Source organism: Canis lupus, chromosome 6, assembly GCF_048164855.1.
Source record: "Canis lupus baileyi chromosome 6, mCanLup2.hap1, whole genome shotgun sequence".
Taxonomy (NCBI): Eukaryota; Metazoa; Chordata; class Mammalia; order Carnivora; family Canidae; genus Canis; species Canis lupus.
The window spans coordinates 28688315-28708308 of NC_132843.1; the positions used below are offsets into that span (position 1 = coordinate 28688315).

The 19994-nt window shown below is 53.6% G+C and overlaps 1 protein-coding gene across 50 annotated transcripts in view; it reads right to left on the reverse strand.

The window, feature by feature from the left end:
* The window catches only part of CELF4 (CUGBP Elav-like family member 4), a 296711-nt gene that overhangs the window by 232714 nt on the left and 44003 nt on the right, over positions 1-19994 (reverse strand). The gene's annotated exons all lie outside the window — the stretch shown is intronic.

Below are 19994 nucleotides of genomic sequence, written 5' to 3' on the forward strand. Positions count from 1 at the left end.
TGGAAGGCCTTAGATGAGGTGTGTAGGAAGCAGAGTAGATCAGCAGACGGAAGTGCGTCTCCAAGGATTTGCACCAAATGGAGGGAACAGGAATAGACGAGTGTGAGCATGTGGGTCTGAGTCCACCCGCCCGCCTCCCCTGCCTGAGAGGATGGCGAGCTGTGGCCAGGGCCAAGGACAGAGGGAGGCATAGGTGTGAAATGCTCATGTGTCCTAGATGTGTGTATGGTTCTATTCTCTGTTCTCACCACCCTCAAGAGGGTCTGAGGGTGGGAAGGAGTGGGGGATCCCAGGGACTTTGCAAACTGCACCAAGTAGAGCTGACCTGAGGCCTGACATTGTCACTTCCATGATGGGTCTGACTCCCACAGCTGGCCAAGGCTCTGTCTTTGTATCCCCAGGTTTTATCCTTTCTCTCAGCTTCCTAGAAATTTCCATTAGACCTCTACTCTATCTTGGCTGAGCTGACTGCACCCCATGGCCAAGAAGGCCAGCTGGGGGAGCTGAGGCCCAGAAGGAGAAAACCGGGCCATGGGGATAGTGAAAGGTACGGCTGTTGGCCTTCTTCCCTGGCATCTCTACACCCAGGCAGCTGGGTACAGAGGCCCTTCCCTGGCTTTCCACATCCTGAGAATTGCAGAGCACCAGAAATGTGGCCTGTGGCCGAGAGGCCAGGCTGGCTGACACCGGAGTTTCCAGGACTGGAGTGAAGGAGGTAGGAGTGGCAGAAAGGCAGATGGAGGGACACCTGGGTGCAAAGGCCCCCACTACACATGAGTGTGAAAAGTTGCCACTTGGATCAGAGGCCAGGACAGTACCCTTCTGGCAAGCCCTGGCCTTCTGGGGACTTTGGCTTCCTTGTCTGTGAAATCCTGACCTGAGCAACAGATGGGCTTTGGCAAAATTCTGGGGAGTGAAAATGGAAAGATTCAGAGTTCTGGATTTTAGTCCTGATTCTAGAAGGCCTAGGTGGGACAAGGTGAGACAACGTCCGCCACCCCACCCCCTGCCACCACAGCCCATGGCAGACCTCGGAGGACTACTGCCCTCAATTCTTTCACTAGATATCCAGCGGCACCTGCTCTTTCCCGGTCCTGGCCTGGAGAGGGAGGGAAGGAGAGGAGAGGAATATGGGCTGCCAGACCTCAGTGGCCCCCAGCCTGGGGAGGGACGGGGGACAGATGGACATGAAGGAAGCCTTGCAAAGTGGTATGTGCCCCAGTGACCATGCTTCTGACCACGGAGGCCTGGGGAAGCCAGGGACAGAATGAGTAATGAGGGGGTCCTTACGGAGGCAGGAGTGTCCCCAGGAGCCTTGACAGAGATGGAGAGGAAGAAGTGGGGCTTATTCCCAGTGGTTGGAGTGAACTGGCTATGTGTGGGGCCCCAGGCGGGACAGCAGGCATTTACAATCAGAAGGTGTGCTCCTTAGAAACCTAGTGTCACCTAGCAAGTGGCTGCTAGCCCACCCTCCCCCACCCCTCCTTCCCACCCTCCCTTCCCATCTCAGCAGAGCTTCTGTTCCAGACAGGCTGGGGCTGAAGGGGAGGGGCAGGGCTTAGGGGGCAGCAGCAGCCATCAGTGAGGGCACCGTCCCTGGTTTCAGAGCGGCCCAGACTGCCTCTGCCTCCCATGACCGGTCCTCCCCCCACCCCCCATGAACCTCGAGCCACCTCACTGCCTGTTTTCGTCTGCGGGTCTATATATAGCAATCTCGATGCACACTCTGGAATTGGATTTGATGTAGCCCTCTGGACTCGAGCTAACTTTTGGGGAGTAGTTTTCTTGGGAGGCTGCCAGTCCAATTCCTCCCCCATGAACACTAATTACTGCACAGACCTTCTCCATGAAATCAGCGCTGAAGCCATTCCCATCCAGGCGGCTCTCCAAGACGAAATTTTTCTACTGGGAACCGACAGCCGCAAATAAACCTACCATCTACTTAGCAACAGAGAGCAGGAGCAGGCAGGAGGTGGGGAGGGAGGGGGCGGGGGGGGGGGTAGTGGGAGGGAGGGAGGGGGAGGAGAAGAGGGCTTGCTTCTTTTCTTCCTTCTGTTCTTTATTTTACAGAAAGGGTGTAATCAGCGCTCTCTGGAAAGGTGGTACAGAGTGTCTCATAAGACAGTGCAGTGGCCCAGGAGGAGGGGCTGGGCCACCTCCAAGGCCAGTACCTGTTCTTGGCTGCTTGAGCTTGCCCAGAGCCCCCACTGCACTGCTGGACTCCGCTGGGAGCCTGTGGCAGCCCCCTGGCCTCTCCCGGCTTTCCCACCCTAACCTCCTCAAGCACCCTGCAGGCCCGGCCCATGCCTGGACACTGTCTCATCTTATGGAGAATGGCCTCCTTCCACCTTTCTGCCTGGCCAGCTCCCACGCACCTGCTACAGCCCGGACGGCAGCCCGCCTCTGCCCAGCAGCGCCTCCCGACCCCTCCAGTCCCTCCATTCTGAACTGCAAAGGCCTGTGCCAGGCACCCAGCAAGGGGGTCTGCTCTGCCTCCCGGCCCCCTGGCCCCCTGCCCCCTGGGAGCCTGCCTGTCAGCTACCAAGGAAGGAGTAAGTTCTAGACTGAACAGGAGCTTCAGAGTACCAGGTCCTGCCTGCAAGGTAGAGGGCCTCTCCCCTACTTCCCGCAGGACCCACCAGAGGCTCAGATCACTCAGGCAGGATGTTCACGGCCACTCATGACCTCAGACTAGGCAGGGCTGGGGTTTAACTATGAGGGTCTGTGTCCAAAGGCCAGAGACGGTTTTCTCTCCCTCTGGACTCCCCTGGGATAGTTGTATGCGCAGTGCCTGCTTCCGCCCACCTCGTGCCTCAAAGGTCACCCCAGGGCCCAGCTCTCAGCTTCCTATTCCCCGAACACTTGAATCCCAAGGACAGAAGAATTTCCCCCTGAATTTTCTCAAGGCCCAGGGCAGGCCCAGGGAGTGCTTAGGACCGCTGGCCACTTGCCAGGTGCAGGCACTCCGGCCAACAAAGCCAGAGAGGCCGTTAGAGCCTGCTGGGGGTCATGACACTCTGTACCAGTCTTGCCCAGCTGATAGAAGGCAAAGCCCCCTCTGCACTGTGCCCAGCTGTGTCAAGCCAGGACCCCTGCCAACAAGTCATCTTTCCAAGATCCTGTCATTTCTGTCTAGGGCCATTTCTGCCACCAAGGCTTGGTGAGTCCTCCCACCTGTCTGGGCCTCCGTGTCTCTGTGATGACTCCTGCCCCAGCCTTCCTGCCTGGGGGTGTGGGGCCGGCAGTAGGAAAGCCTGAGTGCTGCTCTGACATCGGTCGTCTCCTTCAAGGCCCTTGTCCCATGTACCCTGCTTCATGCCCATTTGGGACTCTCCTCTCCCTGCCCACCCCCATCTAGGGTGGATGAGCAAGGCCTCCGGTAAGAAGCATCCAGACTCAGAGAGAACTGCACTGGGTTTAGGAGAGTGGCTTCCTGGGCAAGGAGAGGAGAGGACCCTTGGAAGAGTTCTTTTTTAAAAGAGAAATCAAGAAAATGGGTTATGCCCAGGGACGAGCCACCTTCATTTTTGGGGTGCCTGCAGCCTTAGCTGTAAGGAGGGGAGGGGAGGCTGGGGGACCTGATCAGGGCGGCCGCTCCCATTTCAAGGTGATGTAGGGCAGCGGTTAGAACGGGTCCTGCGCATTGCTTAGCTCTCTGTTGAGCTGCGGGGTTTGGGATAGGTTTCTCAGTCCCTTTCTCCCTCAGTTTCCTCATGTGTAAAATGGGAGATGAGCAGCTCTGGCCTCACTGGGTCGCTGAGGGTTACATGAGGCCATATCTGCCGAGCGTCATAACAGACCTGGTGTTATACGTGCCCCCCGGATCAGCCTTAGCTGTGAGTCAGTAGGTGCATAGCAGCCACCGGGGCATGATGAAGCACTTTCTGTGTGCCAGGGATGTCGTTGAGCACTTGCTTACATTTTCTCACTTAGTTGGTGGCTCTGTTTTTGTTTTTGGTGTGTTTATGAAACGTGGAGAGCCCCAAGAGGCGAGACCAGAGTGCTGCCTGGAACTGTAGATATCATTCAGAGTCCACAGAGTAAGTCCCAGCTCCAGTGACTGGCTGGCACGAGAGGCGTCCTCCAGAGGACGAGCCTGAGCCATGTGGAGCTGGTCACCGCAGGCCTGGGGCCGACAGGAGCATGCATCTCCAGGTAGCTGAGGGCCACCCAGCCGAGGCTGGTGAAGTGGGGCCATGGGGGTCCCTGGTCAGGGCCAGGAGGGAGCAGATGCTTCTGTAGGGTGTCAGACCTGCCTCCAGCTTGTGTGTGAGTGGCTTCAGCTGGCTGAGACCCTGGGCTTGGTTCTGGGGCCAGCTACCCTCAGCATCGGGAAAGCAGTCTGGGCTCTGCATGCCCTTCCTTTCAGCAGCTCTTATATTTGCTAGTTTTGCTTTCCTGCTTAGGTTCCTGGTTAATTTTCTTTAGAAAAACTCTAACCTCCTTTCAGCAGAGCTAAACTAAACAGGGAACACCTGTCATGGGGGCTACCCTGTAGGGAATACAGCAGTGGGTACAGCTGTTCTGGCTGGGGCTCAGGGGACTAAGTGAGGGTGACTGTGGGAGCCAGGCCCTTCCCTCCTCCCAGGGAAGCATCCCCCTAGTAGCAGGCAGCAGGGCAGGTAGAGATGCAGGCTTTAGCATCAGACAGACCTAGATTCCTGTCTCCTGGGCTGTGTGATCTCAGGGGAGCTTCTGAACCTCTCTGAGCCCCACTTTTGAAACTGTACAAGGGAATTGATGCAGGCCTGTTGTAACATGTGGAATTCCCAGTGCAGTGCCAGACCCCACACATTCCCTTTTTGTGATGTTATTAAGCAAAGGTGTCCTGTGGATCGCTCAGCCCTGCCCTGGAACCTGCCCCTTCCATGGGACAGCAGGGCAGTGGCCTTGGCCCCATGAGCAGGTGTTCTCTCCAAGGCTGCAGGCAGGCTGTGCCTTTCAAAGCTTCAGCCCCTCTGTGTCTCCTCCTCCCCTCCCCACACCCTTCTCCACCCCCCGTTCTTTCGGCATTCTCTGTTCCTTCTCTCAGGCAGTGGATGAGCAGAAAAACAAATCAAAGTTGCCTGCGTGTCCTGGAGCCCGTGATGCTCCCACAGAACGATCCCTTGCTTCCCATTACCCACCCCAATAACTCTTGTATATGGAGTGTGAAATAATTAGCAGCAGCAAAAATAATTTAGGAAACAAGAAGAAACGAATTGTAGAAGCTTGTTTGGGGAAAACACAACGGACCAAAAAATCCACCGTGTAGGGAGATTTGGACAGACAGACTAGCTCCCCAGAGGTCAAGCCCACGGCAGGATCATCTGAAAGGATCCCTTGAAAGGACCTCACTCGAAACCACCTTCCTCCACTGCAGCCTCCAGGAGGGGCCCACTGGTGCTGGAGCCATGGGTCCCCTCATGGGCCCAGGGCGACTGCCCCAAACACATCTACACCCTCATCTTGGGCCATCCTGGAGAGGCAGGTGGGCAGGAAGGAAAGTGGGGAGGGAGATCCAGACACCTGGAATAGTATTAGACCCCCAAATGGGTCTGGTGACCTCCCTGAACTTGACCTGGGTCAGAGTAACAGGTCCTGTACCCCGCAGGCCTTGTCCGCTGCTTGCCTTTGCCACTCAGACTCCATAGCCCCAACAGACACCCTACCTGGAGCGAGCAGCGTGGGACATTAAGGAAATGGAGCTTCCCCCGGGGGACCAGGAAAACATCCAGTGCCTCGTGTTTTATGGCCCTTCTAACTTAGACAAGTTAGCTTCCAATTCCTAAATTCTCTGCTACCCCCCATCCCCCCGCCACAGCTCCTCACTTCCTGGGAGGTAGAGGGTCAGGCGCCCTTGTTTCCATGTGACAGATGCAAAGGAGTGAGGAAAGCTCACACTCCCGAGCAGACAGTTTCAAGATAAGGGAATGAGGGACCAGGGAGATGCCCAAGATAATCTGCCCAAAAGTCACAGTCACGGGAGAAGGGGCTCAGGGTTTGACCTGGGGCTGATGTCCCTCCCCTTCCTTACCCCTCTGCACAACAGGCCGGGGCCTGCCTGCTCCAGGTCCCTAGCTGGTTCCCAGGCCAGCGTGACTGCAGCCTCTTCTGCTCCCTGGGACCCTGCCCGAGGCACCTGAGACCCTCACTCTCACCTGAATGAGAGCTGGGCTTGGGGGGAGGCCTCCTCTTCCCTCCCCCTCCCTTTAGATGCAGGGTATTTGCATTTGCTTGGAACTGCACTAGAAGGTTATTTTTGAGGGCAGGAGTCTCACCTCTGTCCCTGTGAGCTCCTGTCTGCTAACTCCGGACGACGCATCTTCCCTTGTCTGGGCCATTACGATAACCTCCTAACTTGTCCCTTACCGTCTGAGTCCCAGGCCAGCTTCAGATCTGTCCTTCCCTTGCTCTGAAACCTTCTGTGACTTCCTGTTTCCTCCCGAATCAGCACAGACTTCTCAGCCTTGCCTCCACTGTGACATTGGACTCTGTCATCCCCCTTAGTTGGAGGAATTACTTTTAAATGTTGGCTCCTCGGTGAGACGTCAGCTCATTGACAGCAGCTCTTTGGGTGTCCCTCCCCTTCACTGTCCTCACCCAGAATCACGGTGGCTCCGTAAGCCACGGTGGCCCGGTGTCCATCTCCCTGACACACCACTCCCTGCTAACCATCGCGGCCTGGAGGGCTCTTGGTGCCTCACATTCAACCTGAACGAAGTGGTACCCGCTATTTTGTCCACATTGACCCCGTATCCTGGATCCCCCCACGCAGGTGATTGGCACTCCCAAGGCATCAGCTTGGGAGTTCTACATTCTCCTTCAACTCACCTACCCTACAGACAGCTCCAAAGTGGGTTTCTCGTCTCCACCTTGCCCCTGCCTGGTGCAACATCATCACTTGCTGACTTTCCTTCCCGCGGCTCCCAAGAGCCTCCGCCACAGCCCCAGGGTTCCCGGGGAAGGCCTCATCTGGGCTTCTCCCTCTCCCATTTCTTGTCCCTGACTGGGCTGAAAGCTGGTCCCAAGTTGCCCTGGCAGATGAGACAGGTTGGGCCCGATGGCAGCACCTCAAAGGCCAGCCTAAGACATCAGAGGCAGTAGAGCTGAGGGAGGTTCTGGTTGGAAGCACCGGGGAGGGAGCGCTGTGCTCATGCCATCAGTCTGGAATCAGCACATGGCATGAGCCAGGGGAAAGCATTTGGAGGCAGGAGGGCGACTCCCTACAGGCAGGCCCCTCTGGGCCCATTTGCTGCGCTAATTGTCTGACAGAATTACAGGGCAGGTGTCCAGGTCTGGGGCTGTGGTCTCACTGCGCACTCAGCAGCTGAGGTCTTCTGAGGGATGGGGGTCGGGTAGAGCGCCAGGGAGGTGTGTGTGGAGTGGTGCCCCCCCTCCTGCTGGGCTGATGGATGGCACCAAGTATGCAGAGGTAGGGCATGCCTGTACTCCAGGCTGACAAATGCCACAGGTGCAGCCGCAGGGGACACAAGCCAGCTGCTCCTATCACATCTGCGTGTGTGCCGCTCAAGGTCATGCTGTGAGCTCAAGTGGTCTGGTGGCCTGGGGGCTTGAAAGCCCCTCACCGTCTTTGGCAGATGCTCTTAGCTAGCCAGTTTCTTCCTGGCGGGGGGAAGCAGAAGTGGGAGGTGGGAAGGGTCCTCTCCCTCAGAGACAAGCCATGTCCCTCTGCATATGCCAGCACACACCTTGAGATTCGTCTCTAGGCTTGGCAAGAGAACAGCCATCTCTGTAGCCTGCTGCTCATCTGCTCCTAGAATCACCTCTCCTGCTGCCTCAACCCATTCTCCAGCCTTCTGAAACTCGGGCTCCCACTGCTCCTATCCTGGTGTGGCCTTCCCACCCCACAGCCCCATCTTGATAGTTCTGACGTAACATCAAACTCCCTCCCACTGGCAGGGCTTCGGTTCAGCCACTAAATGGACTTCAGCTTGTTTTTCCCCAACTCACTTATACAAAAATGAATGTAATGGAAGAATGCCATCAATTTGATGTCCTCCCCTCCAATTAAAAAAATATTAGCACCTGCAACTGCCTGTCTCTAGTAGAATCTAGAGGATACTGACTTCACATAGAATTAAATACTTGGACATTTCGAGCTCTGCAATGAGCCATGAAGCTGGGATATCCAGGCACTGGGTGCCCCGGCCATGTGGGAGATGTGGTGGAAAAAACCCAGGAAATGGCATCTGAGCTTCTGGTACCTTTGGTACCAAAGGTTGGCCCAAGACCTCATCTATAGCTTTGTCATCTATAAAATGTGGATAGAATTTATCAGACAGGGTAACTCCTAGAATTAGGGAGGGGGTATGATACATGGTATATACTCAGTAGTTGTTGAGTTAGTTTGAATCAAATCTGAGACATTGAAATAGACAAGTCAGCTTGGAGCTTTACCAAAAAAGTCAGAAGATATCAGTCAAATTATCCACCAATTACACATAGCTGCGTGCGCAAAAGAATGGAAGACAGGCATTCACACAGATACTTGTACAAATATATTCACAGCAGCGCTTTTCACCATAGCCCCAAAGGAGAAAGGATCCAAATTTGCATCAATTGATGAATAAATAAAATGTGATCCAACCACACAATGGAATATTATTCAGCTATAAAAAGGAAGGAAATTCTGACCCATGCCACAACATGTATGAATCTTGGAACACGCTTAGTGAAAGAAGTCAGGTACAAAAGGTCACATATGATATGATTCCCTTCCTACGAAACATCCAGAATATGTAATCCATAATCCACAGAAACAGAAATGAGACTAGTGATGGCCACAGACTGGACAGAGGTAGGAATGGACTAATTAATATGCTCTGTTTAATGCATATAGGGTTTCCTTTTGGGGTGATACAAATGTCTTGGAACTTGATAGAGGTGGTTGTTCTACAATACAGCGATTGCACTAAATGCCACTGAATTGCACATTTTAAAATGGTTAATTTGAAAAAGAAGAGGAAAGGGAAGAAAGCATCAAGGGGAAATTAACACATCAAAGCCCATGGGTTTGCCCTCTGTCCCCCACACATGAGCGGAATATTCTAGCCTGGATTTTCAGGGTGCACCAGGCAGTCTTTGCCTCAACCCAATAGAACATGAGTCAGGCCCAGCTGGTTGAAGTACTGCAGAAGCACTGATCTTCCTCCCCAGAGCTGGCACGGGTCTGCTGTATACGGATGGCACCTGGGCACTCAGGGTGCCTCAGCCCTGGGGTGCTCACAGTCCTCCAGGCTTCCGTGGGGACCCCGGCAGGCGTCCCTCAGCCCTGGAGCAAGCTCTGGGGCCTCCCTCAGGACACAAGGCCCAGACTCCCTCACGGCATACCTGCTCTCTCCGCCAACTGGGCCTGTGACATTCTTGGTCTCACACACACATCTGACACATCTCTGTACCCTGGACACTGTCTCTGGCGCCCCGGTGTAGTCTGTCTCCCCAGACTGCGAACACCCAGAGGGCAGGAGCACGGGTCTGTTCATCTCCACAGGCACAGAACACTCAGAACCATCCCCGGCTGGTAAAAAAGGAGAGTGGGTCGTGAGATAAGTTGCTGGATTCCTGTTTCCCTCGTGGCTCTCTGCCTTTTTTTCTTTCTTTCTTTTTTTAACCTGGAGGGAATACAACTTCAGCATCTCCACCCACTTTATAAATACTTTGACAAATGGTTTCTCTCCTGCCATGCTTACCCCAAGCAGGGGCATCTGTCATTTTGGAAAGCAACTGTTTACAGCCCTTCTGACCTTTCCTGCAGAGTCAGCGGCTGGGGGTGGGGGGTGGGCAGCAGAGGAGGGGGCGGCCGGGCCCATGGCAGTCCATCAGGCCCAGAATGTAAAAACGGGAAGAAAGAAAGAAAGAAAAGAGAGAAAGAAAGAAAGAAAAGAAAGAAAGAAAGAAAGAAAGAAAAAAAGAAAGAAAGAAAGAAAGAAAGAAAGAGCAGAAAAACCCTACACAACTCTGAGAAATTGCCGTCTCCTTGGCAACGAAGCAGCAGTCTGGGGACCTGTGCTCTCCACCCTCCCGTGGCATTCTGCAGAAGGCTCTGTTTTCAAGTCACTCCTCAGCCCCTTTTTTGTCTCATGTCTCTCAGCTGCAGTTCATACCTTGGGGACCAGTGTCCCAGGCACTGGGAAGAGCCAGGCATCTAGGTGGGAAGCATGTACTGAAGCACTGCCAGGAGGACCCACGGTCCAGGACAGCTTCCCCCTGAGCCACCCCATGAAAGTCCTCCCAAGGGAGCTTCCTTTAAGGAGGTTTAACTTTTCCTCTCTCTCCTCCTCCTGTCCCACCTCTCCCCCCCCGCCACCCTCCTCTCTGCTCTGGTCTTCTTAGGAAAGCCCTCTTCTCCCTGTAGAAGGAACTTGTTGGCCTTTGGGGGCCATGGGTGCATCCTGGTGGCAGCAGGAGCTGGAGGATTAAGAGCTCAGAGGCGCGTGGGGGCCACAGAGGCCGGGTTCTCAATGGCACAGGAACCCAGGCAAATGCGGAAGAAGTGTCTTCCCCAGAGGTTGGGTAAGAGAGGAGAAAACTTCTACCTGTCCCGCCGCCTACTGCCCACCTGGACTGACTGTTCGTGGTCCCGCTGTGGACACTGCGATGAAACACAGACCCTCCCTTCCGTGCTGCGCTCTGGATCCCTTCATCCTCCAAACTCTGGTCTCCCCTCCTCCAAGAAGCCTTCCTCAGCTGCACCAACAGATAATGGCCCATCCTTCTCGGCTGCCTGCCAGGTTCTCTCTTTTAGGGCCTGTCAGTCAGCTGGGAGGTGGGGCGGCCTCCCTAGACAGCTGGGAGTGGCCCTGGGCGGGGAGCGGGCCTCATCCTTATGGGCTTCTCTGTGGTCCGGTAAGGGTGCAGCAAGCGTGTGTCAGCGGGTGGGCAGCCGTGCAGGCTTCACTTCTCGAAGGGAAGGCCTCCGAGAGCCACTGGACAGGGGCATGGGCTGCTGTTACAGAGCGGGTTTGATTTTCTCCATTTTTCCATTCACTTCAGGCCCTCCTTAACCTGGACCAACCTTCTCTCTCCAGCTCCATCCATCAAGCTCTGCTGAACAGCTCTGGTCCTGTCCCTTGGTCACACCTGCTCACTCCCTACCACCCCGCCTGTGCTTACACTGCCCCGGCCTCGGGAACCAATACTCTTTCCAGTCCTTATGCTTATCTTTATTCAACCTGAGCTTTCTACGGAGCCCAAGTGCTCATGGACATTTCCATCCCTTGTCGTGCTACAGCAGTTACAGTCCTACTTCTCCTGTGTGTCCTCTGATTGGTTCATGGGGACCGAAGTTTAATCCTTCCATGTGGATGGTGTGCATGCACGCATGCAGCTTCTGATGGGTGTGAAATGGGCCTCTCTGGGGCTATGGTGCTGCTGAGGCCAGCAGACAAGAGATGCTCAGGGCAAGTCCCTGGAAAGATGGTAACATCAGTGTGTCTAGTTTACACTCCTCTTGGTAGCTCTTTCTGCATTTTCCCTATCTGACCCATCCCAAACCACCACAGCTCTTATGCTCCCTCTCCCTGGTGTTCGAGAATCTGCTCTTTGCTCCTCTTCTCCTCTTCTGATGGGGTCCTGGATTCAGCACTGAAAAGATGCCCCTCTCCCTACTCCCTCAGGAAGGGGTTGTTATAACGGGAACCAAAGCCGCCTGTGAAGGTTTTTTTGGCCTCCCCTTGGTCAGTGGGGTAGGGCTCCTCCACAGTGTGGCACATCACTGGCAAACATTTATTGAGCACCGACTGTATGCATAACACTGTGCTGGCTCTTAAAGAGAGGAGAAGGGAGAAAGGACCTTTCTTCCTGAGGCCTGGTATTGATCTCCGGGATCTCAGAGATCTCAGAGTTCACTTGAAGAGGGAGGAAGATGCAGAAACAGAAGACTCAGAGGGTGGTGAAACTGCCTGGACAAAGCCTCTGAAACTGATCCAAAACTGACCCATTGAGCTCTTGGTCCCAAGCCCAAGGAGCCCCCCTGCATAAACAGACTGTTTAAGAAAAGCACAGGGAGTTAGAATTTTAAAAACCTTCCAGTGGTAATAAAATCTGGGGTGTAAAATGGGTTAGGAAATTTATTTTTTCAATATATGATTTTTCCCCCCTCTCCTCTGAAAATCCACATATCTATTCCACTTCAGGTTGGGGCTCCTTTAAAATGGTTTTATTAAAAAAATCATTTACTGTGGGCTTTTCAGTTCAACTTTAACTGGACCGGGTGGAAATTAAAAAAAGGATATTTTAAAAATAAATTATATAAATTACAGCCCTAATTATAAAGGAACTTTTAAAAATGTATCCAAGCATTAAAAGAAAATCTTTTTCTAGAAAAATGCCCCATTTCCTTGTTCCATTGCAGGAGCATAATTTAGATACTTTTAACAAATCCTCGTCCTTTGGAAGAAGCGGGCTCTCCAGGCCCACTTGCCTGTGTCTCTTTCTGCGTGCTATTATTATTTGATAACTTTGGGCTTAAATCTGCATGAGAGCCAATTATCTCTCTTTGTCATCAAGCAGGCTTGCTGTTCAGCAGTGGTTTTTATAGTACAGTAAAAGCCTTCCAGAGCCTGGAGGAGGTGGGTTTGCAGTTCAGATTACACTCCATCTTGCCTCTCCCAGTGATTTCCCTTATTCCTTTGTTTTTGTTTTTGATTTTCATCATTTTCCCATGCAACAAGTTTTCCTCCCCCAGCTATATGCCTCTCTCTGCACCCCCACCAGCCTTCTTCCCATCCTGACCTCCTTCCTTGAGGGTCTCATCCCCTCGAGGTCTTTCTTTCTTGACCAAGGCCAACATTTCTTGGCTCTCCCACCAAAGGGGGCCTAGGGCCTACATCAAGAGTCACACTCTTTCCTTCTGAACTGGTGGAGGTGGTATGGTGAGCACAGCACCCAAGGGAGGCAGGGACCCCTCATTCATGGAGCTGACAGTCTGAAGGGAAGCGTAGGGAAGGTGGGAGCTGGCTCAGTGCCTCGGCAGTAAACCCAGGATGTTGGAGATGGTGGTGCCCCCTCTTGGCTGGGGCCTCGGGAGTTCTGGGGCAGTGGGCCTGGCATGCTGCTCTTTTTTTTTTTTTGCTTTTTTTTTTTTTTTTTTGCATGCTGCTCTTCTTGTTCCCTCCGCCGAGAGAAGAGAGGACATAATGATCAGAAGGAACAGGATTTCATAAAGAGGGTGGGGGACCTCAGCCTGACCTGAAGAGACTACACTGGAGAACAGGAAAGGCAGGGCCGGGGAACAGCCCTAGCAGAGGCAGGACCCAGCCTGGATGTGAGTACTTCCTCCCACCGGAAAGCAGGGATCTGTGCGGTGTCGTCACCCAGGCCACCTGGACCAGGCTGGGTACCTAGGGGCACTTGGTGTATGTGTGTGGGATGTATGCAGGGTGAGGGTTTGAAGGGAAAAGGTAGGGAGTCTGGAGATGGATTATTAGAGTTCAGGGTACTAGACCCAGATGTTAAGCTGCCTTTTCTGGCAAAAAAAAAAAAAAAAAAAAAAATCATTTCCTGACTTTGTCCCCTCCTTCACACGGGACCCCCCAGCCCCTGCCTGACCAGTGCACCAGGCCTGCTCCTCTGCCCCCTTCCAGCTGTGCACCTGCTCTTCCCTCTACCCCATGACTCTGCCCCACCCACCTGGACCATCCTTCCATCACTTTTAGACATGCTTTCCTCCTGGAATTCCATTTTCTTTTTTTTTTAATTAAAAATTTTTATTTATTTATTTGACAGAGAGGGAAAGAAAGCACAAGCAGGGGGAGCCGCAGGCAAATGAAGTAGGAGAAGCAGGCTCCCTGCTGAGCAGGGAACCTGATGCGGGACTTGATTCCAGGACTCCAGAATCATGACCTGAGCCGAAGACAGATGCTTAACTGACTGAGCCCCCCCAGGCGCCCCCTGGAATTCCTTCTTGACCCCAAAGTCCAAGTCAGGGCCCTCTAACCTGGCTCCTGGCCAGCAAGGGGGTCTTGGAGAGGACAGAGCCCTAACCCTGGCCACATATGGACCCACATGTTCATTTGGGCATTCTCACACTAAATATAAATTACTCTCAACAGTAGCTAGAATTAAGTACACATGCACCAGGCCCTGTGGTCAGCATTTTACCTGAGTTACAGCATAATTCTTCAAGCCACATCTTGGAGACGGTGAATGGCTTACTCAAGGCTAAAGCTAAAGCCTACAGACAGGGCGATTTACACCCCAGGCAGGTCTGGCTCTGAAGCCTTCACTGTTTCCATTGCTCTACTGGCCATGGGGGGCTTGGGCCCAGACAGGGTGGCTCAGCCCACAGCTGGTGGCTGGCTTCTGTGCGCCACTCCTTCGCTCAGGGCTCGGCACCTGGGGTACGTCACTGCGACTCTCCTCCCTGGCTCACCCCTTGACCAACCTTCTCTCCCCCAAGAGCTGCGCTAGGACAATACCGTGGGCTGTGTTGTCCCTGTGTGCGGAGCCCTGAGAGGAACTGCACCGCCTGCTTCTGGTATCACGCAGGCGCGTACACTCCATCCCAGCGGGCGATTGGTGGGGGCAGCTGTCTCTGTGGGCCTCTGCCTCCCTCCTGGCCCCCAGTAATCCAGGAAAGCTGTGGGGGTGAGTGCCTCCCTCTCCTCATTCTGGCTGGTAGTCTAGCATCTGCGGCTGAGTGCGCTGCCCGTCTTCCCACCCAGAGCGTGCCTGGAGCTCTGGCCCTCCTGGCCATGGGCCAACTGGCTGCCTTTGGAATTGGGGTACAGGTGTGTTCCTGCTGCAGGGCACTCATTTTATTTTTCAAATGAGGGCTTCCTGGAAGATGATGGGAAACTCCCCGGTTTTCGCAAGAGGTATTTAGGGGGAAGTGGCTGCCGGGCAGGGGTGATGGGTCCTCCCATCATCCTCCCAGGAGGTGCCCAGCAGAGATGAGCTCCACCCGCCTTGACCTCCACTCAGCCCACCGCAGGGATGGTGTCCTCACTACCATTCTTTTGCAATTTTAGCAAGAAGGTCACGTGTGTCTGGGAAACCTCTGTGTCCCGGGCAAACCAGGACACTTGTTCACTGCCTTGTCTAACACACTTCTCTAACTGTTCCCGGGGTGCAGAGCCCCAGCTTGGCTTGAGTACCCTCCTTCCCACCTTCTCTTGCCTCCCTCACTGTGGGGTCTGGGAAATGGCTTGTGGGGGGTTTCTTATCAAGCACACCGTTGGGTGATTGAGACAGCTCCAGCTCTGGTTGGGGTGAATGGCATGTAGTGACACCTTGCTCTGTGGGACCTCCCAGGTCAGGGAGGGGGCCTTCCATCCATCGCCCTTATAAAAGATTCCCTACACCAGATGACCTGAGTTCTTCTAGAAGCTGGTGGGGGGGTAGAGAGGAGGCAATTTCCTGGGTCAAGGGAACTGTAACCAGGGAGACTTTGTAATGGTGTAAAAGATAATGCCAGGACTGGGGGTTGGGGGTGTCTCCCGGCCTCTGAGGTGTGGCCACCGTGTCTGATTAGGTGGCAGCTGCCCCTGCCAGGCCCTCCATTCCTCCTCACCTGGTCACCTTGCCCTTGATTCGGTGCTAGCCACTGTTGGGAGCCCCGTGGCCCCCTAGGAAGGCCTGTGTGGTGGCTTCTCCCTGGCTTCCCACTGCTGGCTGGTAGGCAGGCGGGTGGGCAGGCAGGAAGAATATTACCCCTAAGATAAATGAAGAAGACTTTCAGCCCTTATTGGATTATAGTTTTTATTGAACTTTATAAATTCCAATTAGCAGAGCCCTGGGCAATAAGCGACACGCAGCCCGTGGCTCACTTTACGGCATGATTATGACCCTGTTTATCCTCCCCTGAACGAGAAGTATTAATGGAAGAAACGAAGGAAAGGGGACCCAAGAATACATAAAAACAGATATTGGTGACACGGAGATAAACAGACAGGGTCAGAGAGAGAAAACAACCACCTCTGGGCGGGCTAAGGGGCACAAATGTCCAGGGATTTAGAGAAAGCCACATACTTCAGAGCCAGTGGCTACTGGGACCTGGAGAACATCTCCCATCCTTGGTCACCCACAAGCAGTCTTGTTCTCGCTGAGTTTTTTTTTTTTAATATTTATTTATTTATTATTTATGATAGACATAGAGAGAGAGAGAGGGGCAGAGACACAGGAGGAGGGAGAAGCAGGCTCCATGCCGGGAGCCGACGCGGGACTGGAACCCAGGACTCCAGGATCGCGCCCTGGGCCAAAGGCAGGCGCCAAACCGCTGCGCCACCCAGGGATCCCCCGCTGAGTTTTATATACAAAGCACAGAGTCCTGGTGTGTGCACTTGTACGGCCGGGCAGCCTACCGCCTCACGTGGCCCTGACTCTACTGCTGCTGACTTGCTCGGGGGGGCAGCCCAGCAGTTCCTTAGTGCTTCAGGGGAGTCCCTTCCTCTCTGAGGATCTGACGGACATGAAAGGCATTCTTCCTAGAAAAATATCTCCAGTACACACACAGGTGTGAACGTATCCGCTCACGTATGCATATGTGCACACATGTGCCACTTTCATACAATCTCAGGGGTTCATGAGATCGCAGAAAACTGATCATGGGCCACCTGCACTCACTCCCCCACCTGCCACACCCAAGGGAGACTGAGTGCATCAGATTAAGAATCCTTGAGTTTGGGGTGCCTGGGTGGCCCAGTCAGGTAAGTGTCCAACTGTTGATTTCAGCTCAGGTCATGATCTCAGGGGCATGAGATTGAGCCTCTTGTCAGAATCTGCACTTAGCATGGAGTCTGCTGGGGTTCTCTCCCCGGCCTCTCCCCATGCTCTCTCTAAATAAATAAATAAATAAAATCTTGGAGAAAAAAAAAAGAATCTATTAATTTGATGGAACCAAGACCTGTCTCGTGTTACTTCCCCTTGGAAGTGCTAACAGCCCACAGAGAGGTGGGCAGCCTGCAAGCCCAGCCACAGTGGGGGTGCCCCCCCGACCCCACCTGTGTTTCCTTTCTCCCTGAATGCTCAGGTTTGTGTCCACTCACTCCACTTTATTTTTTTTTAATTTTTATTTATTTATGATAGTCACAGAGAGAGAGAGAGAGGCAGAGACACAGGCAGAGGGAGAAGCAGGCTCCATGCACCGGGAGCCCGACGTGGGATTCGATCCCGGGTCTCCAGGATCGCGCCCTGGGCCAAAGGCCCGCGCCAAACCACTGCGCCACCCAGGGATCCCACACTCACTCCACTTTAAACCTGTAATAGCTGGGCCCCAGAACAGCGGCTGGTGAGAAGAGAGGGATATGGGGTGAGTTGCCAGGTTTCTGAGCCAACGGGGCCAGAGATGGCTACGCTCTCCCAGATCCAAACTCTCACATGCCTCGCTGCACTTCCTGGGGGGAAGAAGCATGCTCAAGGATGGCGTACCTTCCTCATTTTGTCCAGCTTTGTTTGTACCTTCCTCCCCCTGCCGTGGGTGGGTCATCTTTCTCCTAGCCTTCGGTGGGAAATTAAAAAAAGAAAAAAAAAATTCCTCCTATCAGCATTTTGCCATTGTACGGAATCACTCACACAAGGGTACCCAAGGAAGCTTTTGTAGTTTGAACAGGATGAAAAATGCTTCAGGTGTTCCCCTCTGCAGTGGTAGGTAAGTAAGATGCCCAGATCTGTGTGCGGTCCAGAGTATGTCTATCTGTCTGGGTCCATGAGGTCCGTGGGCCCCCCCAGTGGTCTGGGCCTTGCCTGCCCTCTATGCCTCTGTGATTTATGGAGCCCTGTCAGCCTTAATCTTACTTCAGATAAGAAGTATGGGAGGTGGGCGCCTGGGTGGCTCAGTGGTCCAGTGTCTGCCTTTGGCTCAGGTCGTGATTCCGGAGTCCTGGGATTGAGTCCCACATCTGACTCCCTGAGGGGACCCTGCTTCTCCCTCTGCCTGTGTCTCTGCCTCTCTCTCTGTATCTCTCATGAATAAATAAATAAAATCTTAAAAAAAAAAAAAAGAAGTATGGGAGGTATATAAGCTCCATGGTCACAAACTACTCCAGCCAGGATTTGCCTGATTCTTTGAGAGGGAGGTGAGTACACCAGGGAACCTGAGCAGGAATTGGCGACTGGACTGAATGGGCAGATTTCTGGGCTGGAATCCTGGGGGGAGACCTGGTGTTCCGTTGAGCCCTGGTGAGGTTGTCACTCTGGACACTCAGGCACCAAGATATTGCTGCTTCTACACCCTCTAGTAGGATAAAAGCTTCCAGAGAGCTCGAGGCCCTTGGGGGGGGGGGGCGCAGATGACAGAAACTGTCCCTCAGTTCCCTAGTCTGTACTTCCCCCTCTCAAGCCCTAGGCACTCACATTAGCTGAGCTTGACTCCAGAAGAATGAGCTGTTCCTCCCTAGCTCCTGGGAGCAACCCCTTCTTTCTGCCCACATCCTGGGCCCTCCGGCAAGGCCAACAGTACCAGGGCTCCAGGCCCAGAGCTGCAGAAGCCACACCTGAGTGCTGTGTGTGTTTGGCACCTTTCAGAGGACACGCCCAGCAATGTGTGAGTTACATACGGCATGTTTCCTCGCTCTCATTTTATGGTGTAGAAACGAAGGCCCAGAGAAGGACTATTTGGGCAACCATTATTTTATAGCTGAGCAATTCAGCGAACAGATTTTGGAGCTGGTCTCTCTGGTCCAGAAGGGCTTTGGGTTACCTGTTGACCCAGTTGGCAGAGGGCTATAGACTTTGGGTGGTTGTATGGAAAATAAAGTTGATTTTTCCCCCTTGCATCATTGAAGCCAGTTGGGTGTGGGTGGGCAGGGGGTATAACAGGACTTGAGAGCAGAGCTGGGTGTCCTGGGACCACTGGTACTCTCTGGTAGCGCCATCTAGCCTGGCTGGCACCCGGGCACAAAAAAAGCCCATTTCAGAAACCCTAGGGCTTGCCTAGTGCTGCTAGCACCAATCGCTAGGGCAAGGGCTTTAGCTCAGGTCCTAAAACGTTTCTGGGATTATCCCTTCCCACCTAGAGGGATCAGTCTTAACGATATCACGCAGGTCTTGGTCCTGCATGAATCCCATCGTACGGCCATGCCCATGGGAGATCTTAAGTGAGGAGAGTGTTGGTGCCAGAGCCTCAGGTGTCAGAACACAGGTGGGCTGAGCAGTGGGGGCTTTGGAGTTCCCCCGGAACCTCTGCGATCACCAGGAAAGCTCCTCTGCACATTGCCAACACCCTCCAGGCCCCTTAGCATAGGGAGGAGTCCTTTGAAGGACCAGGGGATCCCTGGGATCTTTCAAAACAGATGAAGAAGCCACCTGCCCAGGCAGCCTCCAGTAGGGGAGGAGGGGGAGGGCGGGAGGACAGTCAGGGAGCCCTGGCACACATCCTGGGGACTGAGGAGAGAGCCCCCACGAAGTCCACCAACTAGCTGAATGACTGTGGCCCTGTCACTCCCCTTGTGGGGCCTCCCTTTCCTCACAGCAAAGCGACAGCGTTGGCACGGCTAATGCCCGAGTTCTGCGCCAAGTCAGAAATCCGCTGAATCCCCTCTGATGTTTCAGGCACGGACGCAAATGAGCACGTATGGAGAACTGTGGCAAGTAATCATGGCCCCCCCGCCCCCGCCCCAAGCACACACGCTCTTTTTTCTCTTCATGCCCCTGTAATAGATCATACAGGATGGATTACATTAATTTTCTATAAACTATATCAACTTGAGTGACATGTCCTTAAGGGTTGGCTGATTGATATCTACAATGCAGTCTTATAATCTAAAATCATATTAATATTAATATTAAAGATTTTCTGTCCTTTACGCGCACCATTAAATCTGGAGTATAAGGTGAAATTGACAACATACATTTTGACAGCTTATCTATAATAAATATGCAAATCTTGATGCCCACATGTCATCACAGATGCACCGCAGCTCTCTGAAGATCAGAGCGTGCCTGTCTCCTGCGTGACATTTTCAGCGGAGGATCAGAGCACACGTCTGGGCGGCAGGAGCAGCGCTGGGTGCGCTTTTACCGACGGTGACCCTGGCCTCTCCTGTCTGCCTGTG